The following is a 9,655-nucleotide window of genomic DNA, read 5'->3' as shown; positions in this document are numbered from 1 at the left end:
CTATCACTTTCTGAATCATTAGTAGCCTCGGGGCTGGGATACTGAATACTACTTTTACTGCACACTTATTTACAGTAAAAACAGCTGGAGGACTGCTCCTATACACTTGTTCCAGGGATCTTCTTATTTCTATACCTGTTTCACTCTACTCTCTCAGCACAGTACCAATGACAGGAGCAATTGTCAGAGTGGATATTTTAGTGGAATTTTTTTGTAATCTTTTTTTTTTTTTTCAAGACAGGGTTTCTCTGTATAGCCCTGGCTGTCTTGGAACTCACTCTGTAGACCAGGCTGGCCTTGAACTCAGAAATCCACCTGCCTCTGATTCCCAAGTGCTGGGATTAAAGGCATGCACCATTATGCTTGGCAGATATTTTTTGAAAGTATTTTATGTATTTATTATATATGACGAGTACACTGTAGCTGTCTTCATAAACACCAGAAGAGGGCATTGAATCCTGTTACAAATGGATGTGAGCCACCATGTGGTTGCTGGGAATTGAACTCAGGACCACTGGAAGAACAGTTAGTGCTCTTAACCACTGAGCCATCTCTCCAGCCCTTGAATCACTTTTCAAGTGAAGAGCTTTCCAGCTAGCAAATGAGTGTTCTGGCGCGTGCAGCAGCATCCTTCCAGAGGTAGGCTTCAGGTCAAATTACCCAGTTAAGTCTTGTCCTCAGATTGAACTGGGAAGAAGGACACTTACTTGCCTTTGGACCTTGGCCACCATCCTTTTCCCGGTTTGACACAGAACAGGGTTGGACTCCCAAGAAAGAGGTTACAACAGAGATCAGGTGGACTGCAGAGTTATTTTTCTTGTGGCCCTGACAAAGTACCTAGCGAAAACAGCTTTAGGGGACGGTTTATTTTGGCTGGGATTTGAAAGTAAGGCCCATCACAGTGCATGAGATAGGCAGCAGGAGCAGCAGGCAGTTGGTTACCTTATATCCATAATTAGGAAGAAGAGAGAGAGAGAGAGAGAGAGAGAGAGAGAGAGAGAGAGACAGAGAGAGAGAGAGAGAGATGCTTGGAGGCAGACTTGTCTCTTTTTGCTTTGTCTGGGATCTCAGCCCCCCCCCTAGAATGGCACTTGCTGCCCATGCAAGTTTGAGTGGATATTCTCACACCAATTATCAAAACATAGAAAATACCTTATAGACACAAGCCCGAGACTTACCCTTCAGGCGATTTTAGATCTTGCCAGATTGAACACCTGGTTAAATTGGTTAAAACCAGCCTTCAAAGAAGCACCATGGTGGTCAGGTCGCCTGGAGGTTTGGTTCTTCATGAATAAAGTGATCATAACAATGCAAGGATTTATGGGGGCCACTTTACAGAAGGTGCTTAGTAGCAGGCATTATTACTGAGGTGTCAGGTATGTAGTTCTGGGCAAATCACATCTCATCTCATGAGCAATTGCCCAATGGAGGTACTTTATGTTCAGTTCACCCAAGTTGTATCAAAAGCCACTGCCTGGCCGGGCAGTGGTGGCGCATGCCTTTAATCCAGTGCTTGGGAGTCAGAGGCAGGCGGATTTCTGAGTTCGAAGCCAACCTGGTCTACAGAGTGAGTTCCAGGGCCAGGGCTATACAGAGAAACCCTGTCTCAAAAAAAAAAAAAAAAGCCACTGCCTGACTGCTGGAATTCAGTAAGAAAAGCAATGAGTTGTAACCATCCTTTTTGGCTATTTTATTGGGTTCTATTTTTCTTACTACCCTGTTCTACACTTATTCCACTCTAATTCCTTCCCACAACTCATCCTCGCCCCCAAACTAGGTAGGAGAGAAAGAAGGTTAGAGGGGAAAAAGCAGGGTGTGTATCTCTTTAGTCTACTTTCTGATAATTAGGAGCCTTGAGTTCCTAGGGGGCAAGTCCAATCTTCATGGTCAGAATATCTCCAACCAGCAACCCAGCAATTGCAAAAGCAGCAAACACAACAGTGGGAACCACCAGCAGCTGCAGGGATCAGCAGCAAGTGGTGTGTTTTTAATCAAGACTAAAGGTATGCTTTACAGAGTCAAGGATGTGCTCAGTATGCTGCCGTGGCAGGGGTACCTCAGGAGGCCCATATTCCACCTCCTCCAAGGTACCAGCTATGCAACGATGACAATGACGATGACGACAATGACAATGACGACGATGACGATGAGCATAGTATAGAATAGAGTTTATTTGGGGGCGTGGGAAGGTGAGTTGAGAAGGGAGTAGAGGGAGAGAGAGAGAGAGAGAGAGAGAGAGAGAGAGAGAGAGAGAGAGAGAAAGAGAGGGAAGATAATAAGAGGCTGGCCAGAACATGTGGAGAGAGAGGCGGGAGGGGAAGGGGAGAAAGGGGTCAGAGAGAGAAGAAAGGAGAGTCAGAGTCAGAGAGAGTCCGAGACTAAAAAGTCCCTTTTACAGCAAGCCAGGCCTACCTGGCTGTTGTTAGGTAACTGTTGGGCCGAGCATAGAAGGAATGCCAACAGTAGGGGCAGCACCAGCTGCCAGGGGCCTTCTTGGGGCTCTTGAATTTATGCCCTCTCAAGGGTCTCCAGAATTCCAAACATAAACTATCTGCAGTTGGCAAAAATCATGTTCTTCTAGAGTATGAGACAAATCATAGTTAGTGGCTATGACACTCTGAAGCGGCCCATATTTCACACCTGGGATTCAAACAAAAACATAATCATATAACTGGTTTTTTTTTTTTTTTTGAAACCAAAAATTTCGCTACAATGAGTGTTTTAGAGAGCCACTTTAAAAATACCCCTATCATTACTTCTCTGTCTTTTTGGCTAAGCGCAAAGTACCTCTTATCTGGAACAGCAATTGCTTCTCACCAGGCTTGGACAAGATGAGTTTAATCCCTGTGATCCACATGGTAGAAAGAGCGAAGTCACTCCTGACCTCCCCATGGTTCCATGGTGCATGGACACACACACACACACACACACACACCCTGTAATAATAAAATATCACTCTATGTGCTCCCTTCAAATGGAGGAGAGACAGGAAGGGTCCATTTGCCTTTTTCTGTGGGACCAGAAAGCCCTGTGGGGGTTTTCTTTCTGATCACTAGAGCTGGTTTTTCTTGCCCACAGGGGCCTCTTTCTTTCCCCTGAACCAGAAGGGAAGCTCCCCTTTCTCTTTTCAGTCACGGGCAAGAACAACGTTCCATTGACAGTGTGAATGGAGCGTTTCTTACCCCAGACTCTTCCTGTTGCAGGGGCTTTTTCTCTTTCCCTTGGCTGCCAAAGATTGTGATTCAAGTTCTGTACTGGCCAACAGGGGAGCCCGGGAGTCTTGATTCTGGCACAGACTGACAAAGAAGGAAGGCTGCATGGTGCAGAGTCTCCAGGCCGGATCGTGCTGTATGTCATTTCTCAGCTATGTGAGTCTGAGGATTGTCCCTCTTTCACCTACTCAGGACCATGTGACCTCCCTGCAGAATCTGCTCCTTTCACTGTGTATTCCATCATCCTCCTTCCTTTGGCCTCTGAGTCATCTGGCCAATTATACTATACGTGGGACACAAGCCCTCCTAGATGAGACGCTGTGTCTGTTGCCCTGTCTGGCAGAGAGCCGCTGCTCAGTACATAGATGCTGACAGAAGCCTGGAAGCCACTGCTGGTTTCCCTTGAAGGTCTAAGAACTGCTTTTCTGATAAGTGAATAATGAAGCCAGAGGAGATTGCTTTAGGTTTCTGGATTGCCCTGAGATGGGCTCCATTAACCAACGGGAGTACTTGGTATGGCCCAGCAGAGTAACAAAGGCTATGATCAGGTCTCGGAACTCTCTGAGCACACTGAATTCAGCTGGTGAGGGGAGGTTTAAAATGAGTACAGAAAAGAGAATTCAAGTAGAAGCAACGAAACAGGTCTTCATCAGCAGGGGCAGCCAGAGCTTAGTGTGCAGGCATCTCAGGGAGATGGACACTCGTGGCAGAGACAGTAGCCAGGTGACCACCTGTCAGCTTTGGTGGTGAGGAACTCACATCTTTTGGGTGTCTGGTTTTGACACCCTGAGTGCCGTCTGCACAATACTCAGAAAGCACCCTATTTCCAGGAAGTGCACACTGACTGCTGGTTCTTAGTAATTTCTCCCCCACCCGCCTTTCTAGCTCACTGCTTTTCGAAAATTGAAAAAGCAAGCCAGGAAGCAATGTTTAAAAATTAGCAAACCACAGCTGAAGGAAGGTACTACCGGAAGAAGAGGAAGGGAAAATATCACGTTGACTCTTCTTCTACAGTGCTTTGTACTTGGGTGATCGCCTACCATGTGAAACCTGTGGGAGTCTGGAGGTGTTTGTGGAGCCAACTTTGCACGACTTACACGGGCCATAAAAATTAGTACTGACTCCTTGGCCAAAAGCTGGAAAAGGTCATGCCACAGGGAAGGAAGAACATTCATCAAAAGGGAAAACACACAACCCTGGTCTCCCTATACTCTAAATTCTTCATGCTGTCAGTTAACCCCTCCCTCTCTGGAGAGTCAGTCTCGGGTCCCAGAGGAGACTGGGGTGAAGGAACAACTGAAGACAATGAATGGAAACAGAAGCACTACATCATCCAGCCCAGATGGATTGCTTGGGAAAAGATGTGGAGGCTATGAGACTCCAGGCTATACATTTCAGGGCCAGGCAAGACAATCAGGGCTTGGGAGGAAGGTAGGGAACCATAAAGAAAACTCATGCTTCCCTTAATTTTTTTTGAGGTTCTGAAAAAAGAGGCAGAACAATCCTCAAAAATGGAGATATCTTTAGAAGGCAGTTAAACTGCTCTAGTTTGAATCTGCAGTGTCCCCCAACAGGCTCATGTTTTTGAATCCTTTATGCTCAGGAGGAAGTTTTTGTTTTTGTTTTTGTTTTTGTTTTTGTTTTTGTTTTTTTTGTGGTACCCAGGTATATTGGTTACTTTTCTGTTGCTGTGATAAAACACCATATCCAAGGCAACTGATGAAAGAAAGGGTTTATTTGCGCTTACAGTTCCCAGGGGTAAGAGTCCTTGATGTCAGGGAGGCAGGGCAGCAAGCCACAGGCATGGAGGCAGAAGCAGGATGCTGAGACTTCACAACCCTTACTGCAAGCAGGAAGCAGAGAAAGCAAACAGGAAGTGTGGTGAGTCTATAAACACATAAACTCCACCCCTAGTGACACATTTCCTCCAGAAAGAGTCCAACTCCCCAAATTTCCACAAACTCCTAAACAGCTGTCCTTCAAACCAACACACTGGGGTTGAGCTAGGACTTTGAGTGTGTTAGCAAGTGCAATAACTCTGTCATTAAAACAAAGAAAGAAACAGACAGCAACAAAAACATAGCTTTGAGATAGGTTCTCAAACTTGCCATCCTCCTGTCTCAGCTTCCTGAGTGGCTGGGAATACAAGCCTGTAACACTATGCCTGGTCAGGGCCCCATTAACCATCTCTGTACCATTCCAAGTTTAGTCGAGGTCATGTAGAAGCAAGCCCCATGGCATTATTTTGAAGGCTCTGGAGTCCTTTCATAGGATGGGGTGGGATGTGGTGGGTAGGAGTTGGTCTCTAGGGATAAGCATATCTGGCCCTGTTGTCAGCTCCTTGTCCTCTGCTTGCTGATTTGTGTCAGGTGAGCCAGCCTCCACTACATACTCCTGGTCCCATGAATGCAGCCAGGCCTTCCCTACCATGGTACATTGAAATGGCCCCACAGCCATGAGCCAGAATAACCCCTTTGAGTTGTTTCTGTCCAGTACATATATGGTCACAGCAATACAAAACTCAGCAACATAAAACTTAGACCTTTCAGATCCAAGAAAGCAAAACAAGGCAACCCCGCTATTCACTACCTAAATCCAAGCTACTAAAAATAAGAACTCAGAATACATTGCAGGTAGCAAGGACAACCAAGGGGACAGGCTCCTGTCTGGCAATGGATCTCTGTGACGTTGTGGAACCAGACAGTGTCAGAAGTCTGACCCATGGTCCTCCATGAATGGAAAGCCTTCTCTTTTCCACTCAAAAGCTCGGGGGACAAGCCAGAGGTTTGCTATGGCTTATCCTGCTTTTGCCTCTAGGTCTGGCCTACAGCGTGGAGGGTGGGGCCACTAAGGATGAGCTGGCAGCTGGCTTCTGACTCTGTGGGGCCTCTCAAACACCAGGGTTTGTTCAGGACATTTTCAATGACTCACCCCTGGTGATAAGACAGGCAAGGACCTTGAAGCAACCCAGTCAGCATTCCAGGAGGTTTTAGGGTTTTTTTTTTTTTTTTTTTTTTTTTTTTTTTTTTTTTTTCCATTGGGGGTTTGATTTCAGAATCTGGAAGTTCCTTAATAAAACCACTGTAGGTTTGACAGAACTGTCACCATTCTGGGAGCCCAAAGAGCAAACAGAATGCTGAACCCTGCTGCCTCAGACCAAAAAGAGCTTTCCTATTTGACTGTCTGGTGCTGTATTTTATTTACTCACTCAACTAGTATTTACTGAGCCCTTTCTAAGTACCAAAACCATTTTAGGTGCTGGAGCAATAATGCAGTTCTGGGTCCTGGTACCCAGTCTCTTACCAAATAAAGGGGTGTGTGTGTATAGCAGGATGATGGATCTAAATGAAAAATCACACCACAATGTTTTTTTTTTGTTTGTTTGTTTGTTTTGTTGTTTTTTTTTTGTTTTTGTTTTTGTTTGGTTTTTTGAGACAGGGTTTCTTTGTGTAGTCCTGGCTGTCCTGGAACTCACTCTGTAGACCAGGCTGGCCTCGAACTCAGAAATCCGCCTGCCTCTGCCTCCCAAGTGCTGGGATTAAAGGCGTGCGCCACCGCCCGGCACACCACAATGTAAATAGCCAAATCACTGAGTGCCATGAAGAAGAGGTAAATGGGCTATCGATATATATTATGGGATAGGATTTGGGTGGGTAGGTCTATGAAAAATACTTGACCTAGGGCCAGGTATATTGGGGTATATGTTTAATCCGAGCACTTGAAAGAAATCCCAGCACAGTGAGTTCCAGACCATCGAGAGGGTGTGTGTGTGTGTGTGTGTGTGTGTGTGTGTGTAGCAGGAAGTGTCTTACAAACAAAACAAGATCTGAGCTGGGCATGATGGATGTGATGGGAGAGACCACTTTCAGTTTAAAATCATGTGGAGGAGAGAATGCATATAAAACTAGACGCAGGGATGAAGAGCAACGGGGGAGACTTAAGGTGGTACCCAAAGCATGTGGGGGCTGGGCCAGGGAGACATAATTTGGTAGACAAGGAGCCTCTAGGGGCCTGGAGTTGTAACAGCTCCGTTGTCAGTACAGTACTTTTCTTGCACGCAGAAGGCACTGGATTCAATCCACAGTGTAGCATAAAATTGAGAATGTGACACAAGCTTGTAATCACTCTGGGCAGGTGGAGGTAGGAGGACCAGGAATTCAAGGACATCCTAGGCTACATGGTGAGTTTCAGGCCAGTCTGGGCTACGGAAAAGAAGAAGCGGGGTGTGTGTGTGTGTGTGTGTGTGTGCATGTGCGCGCCCCCAATCCCCCTGGGTTTTCATCTTAAAAGCAACATGAAATCACTGAAAGGCTTAACAGGAGGTTGGGGGAGCTTTCTGTGGGGAATGCCTGAATTGCATTTGCATTTTGAAAAGATTATTTTGGCCGCAGAGCTAACATCTTTTAAGGTAATTTCTGCTAAGCAAATCCAATAAACACACCATGGAGGTGCCGGCAGAAGTAGCTTGAGTCTGAGTCTTTTTTTTTTTTTTTTTTTTTTTTTTTTTTTTTTAGTTTTTTTTGAGACAGGATTTCTCTGTGTAGCCCTGGCTGTCCTGGAACTCACTCTGTAGACCAGACTGGCCTCGAACTCAGAAATCCACCAGCCTCTGCTTCCCAAGTGCTGGGATTAAAGGCATGCGCCACCACTGCCCAGCTTGAGTTTGAGTCTTGACTGCACACTTCATTGCTCACAGGGCTTCAGACATAAAAGACAGCCTTTCAAAGCTTTAGTTTCCTTGTCTGTAAAATGGGTTAATTGTCTCTCTCATGTTCTTGAGAGGGTTAAAGGAATGAAAATAAACACAGCCTTCCTACATCCCAAGCTTTTCTCTGATGTTTTAAAAGGAGAATTTGATGTTGATCTTATGTATGAGATCAACATGTTAGCTTATGAGAAAGCTAACATTCAGTGGGCCAGTGTTTCTTAGACAAAACACCTTGGACTTCATATGAACTTCAGCTGGCTCCACATCCGTCTTTTGGAAATCATCACTCCTGCCTCTTCAACAATGAACACACAGCAGATGCAACCACTCATTTAACTAGCCTTAGAAGCTGCTGCTACCCACCCTTCCTTTTCTGGCATTTACTAGATGATAGACCACAGGAGAGATGAATGACCAGAATGCAGACAAATGATAAGTGAGCCTGGCAAAAATAGAAGCCAAGGGTGGGAATGTGGGGGAAGAGGTGTGGGAGGCTGTGCCCTTCCCCCAGCCTTGAGCAGGCCTGAGAGACCTTGCCTACCACAACAGACCAAGTGATAGGATCTAGGTGGAGTTACCCACCTTAGCTGCACAGAACACAGAAGCAGAACTGCCCCTGGGCTTGCCTTGAGATATCTCCGGCTGTGACCTAGAGTGGATTATGGGTTATCCCACCCATCTCTAGCTGAAACCAGGAAGGGTTTTGGGTTGGGCCTTCCCCTTTAAATTGAGAGCTGAACATTAAAGCTTTGAGCCTTGATCAGAGAACCTTGTCTTGGCTTCATCTCTTCTCGCCCTCCGTCCCCTTTCATTCCCAGCCCCCCTTTCAGGTGAACCCAGTTGATTCGTGGCTGCAGGTGGCTACAGGAGGCGTTTGCTGGGAACCAGTTACAGACTGTGGTGCTGTCCTCTCATCAGAGTAGGGCCAGCAGTTTTGTTCTGATAGACTGGCATTCTGCATGCCTTCATCTCTTGGTTGGCCTGGGACCTTGTCAGAATGCAGCTCAATGGATTATAAGTCTAGGTTTTGTTAAAATACACTCGAACTTACTTAGTCTCCCATTGGCCAATGGTGAGATGATGTCAGCAATGACATCATTGATTTATAGTGACACTTTAAAAAACTCTGATCGCTATGGGAAGATGAAATGCAACCAGAGGGTCACAGGTAGAGAAGCTTGGAAATCCAGAAGTAAATTCAAGGAATCAAATATTTATCTTGTCTTTTTGACATGTACTTAGTAGATGTGGGTATGTTCTTCTGATTGATAATTGATTGATTGATTGATTGATTGATGCAACATCTTACCATGTAGTCTAGGCTGGCCTGGAAAGTGCTGTGTTGACTGGACTGGTCTTGACCTCACAGAGACCCACCTGTTTCTGCCTCCTGAGTGCTAGTATTAAAGGGGTAAATCATTACATCAGGTTTTGTTTTTTGTCTATTTTAATGGAAATATTTTAGCTAAAATAATGAGGAATTGGGCATGACAGAACAAGAATATCATCATTTTGTAATTGTCAATGACTGTAGGCATTGACTGTCAGTGACTGCTAACATCATTACTGCTGTTACATGCCTCTCAGTGGGAAAACATGCTCTTGCCCAAACTGAACCAGATTCAAATAAACTAGATCTAACTTCGTATTTGTAGAAAATGGAGAGGACGTGGATATGTTAAATGACACAGTGAGAGACTATAGGAAAGAGAGAGTGGGCGAGCAGAAAGAGATA

This window comes from Arvicanthis niloticus, chromosome 17 (genome assembly GCF_011762505.2).
Source record: "Arvicanthis niloticus isolate mArvNil1 chromosome 17, mArvNil1.pat.X, whole genome shotgun sequence".
Taxonomy (NCBI): domain Eukaryota; kingdom Metazoa; phylum Chordata; class Mammalia; order Rodentia; family Muridae; genus Arvicanthis; species Arvicanthis niloticus.
Note: the sequence above shows the minus strand (reverse complement) of the source record.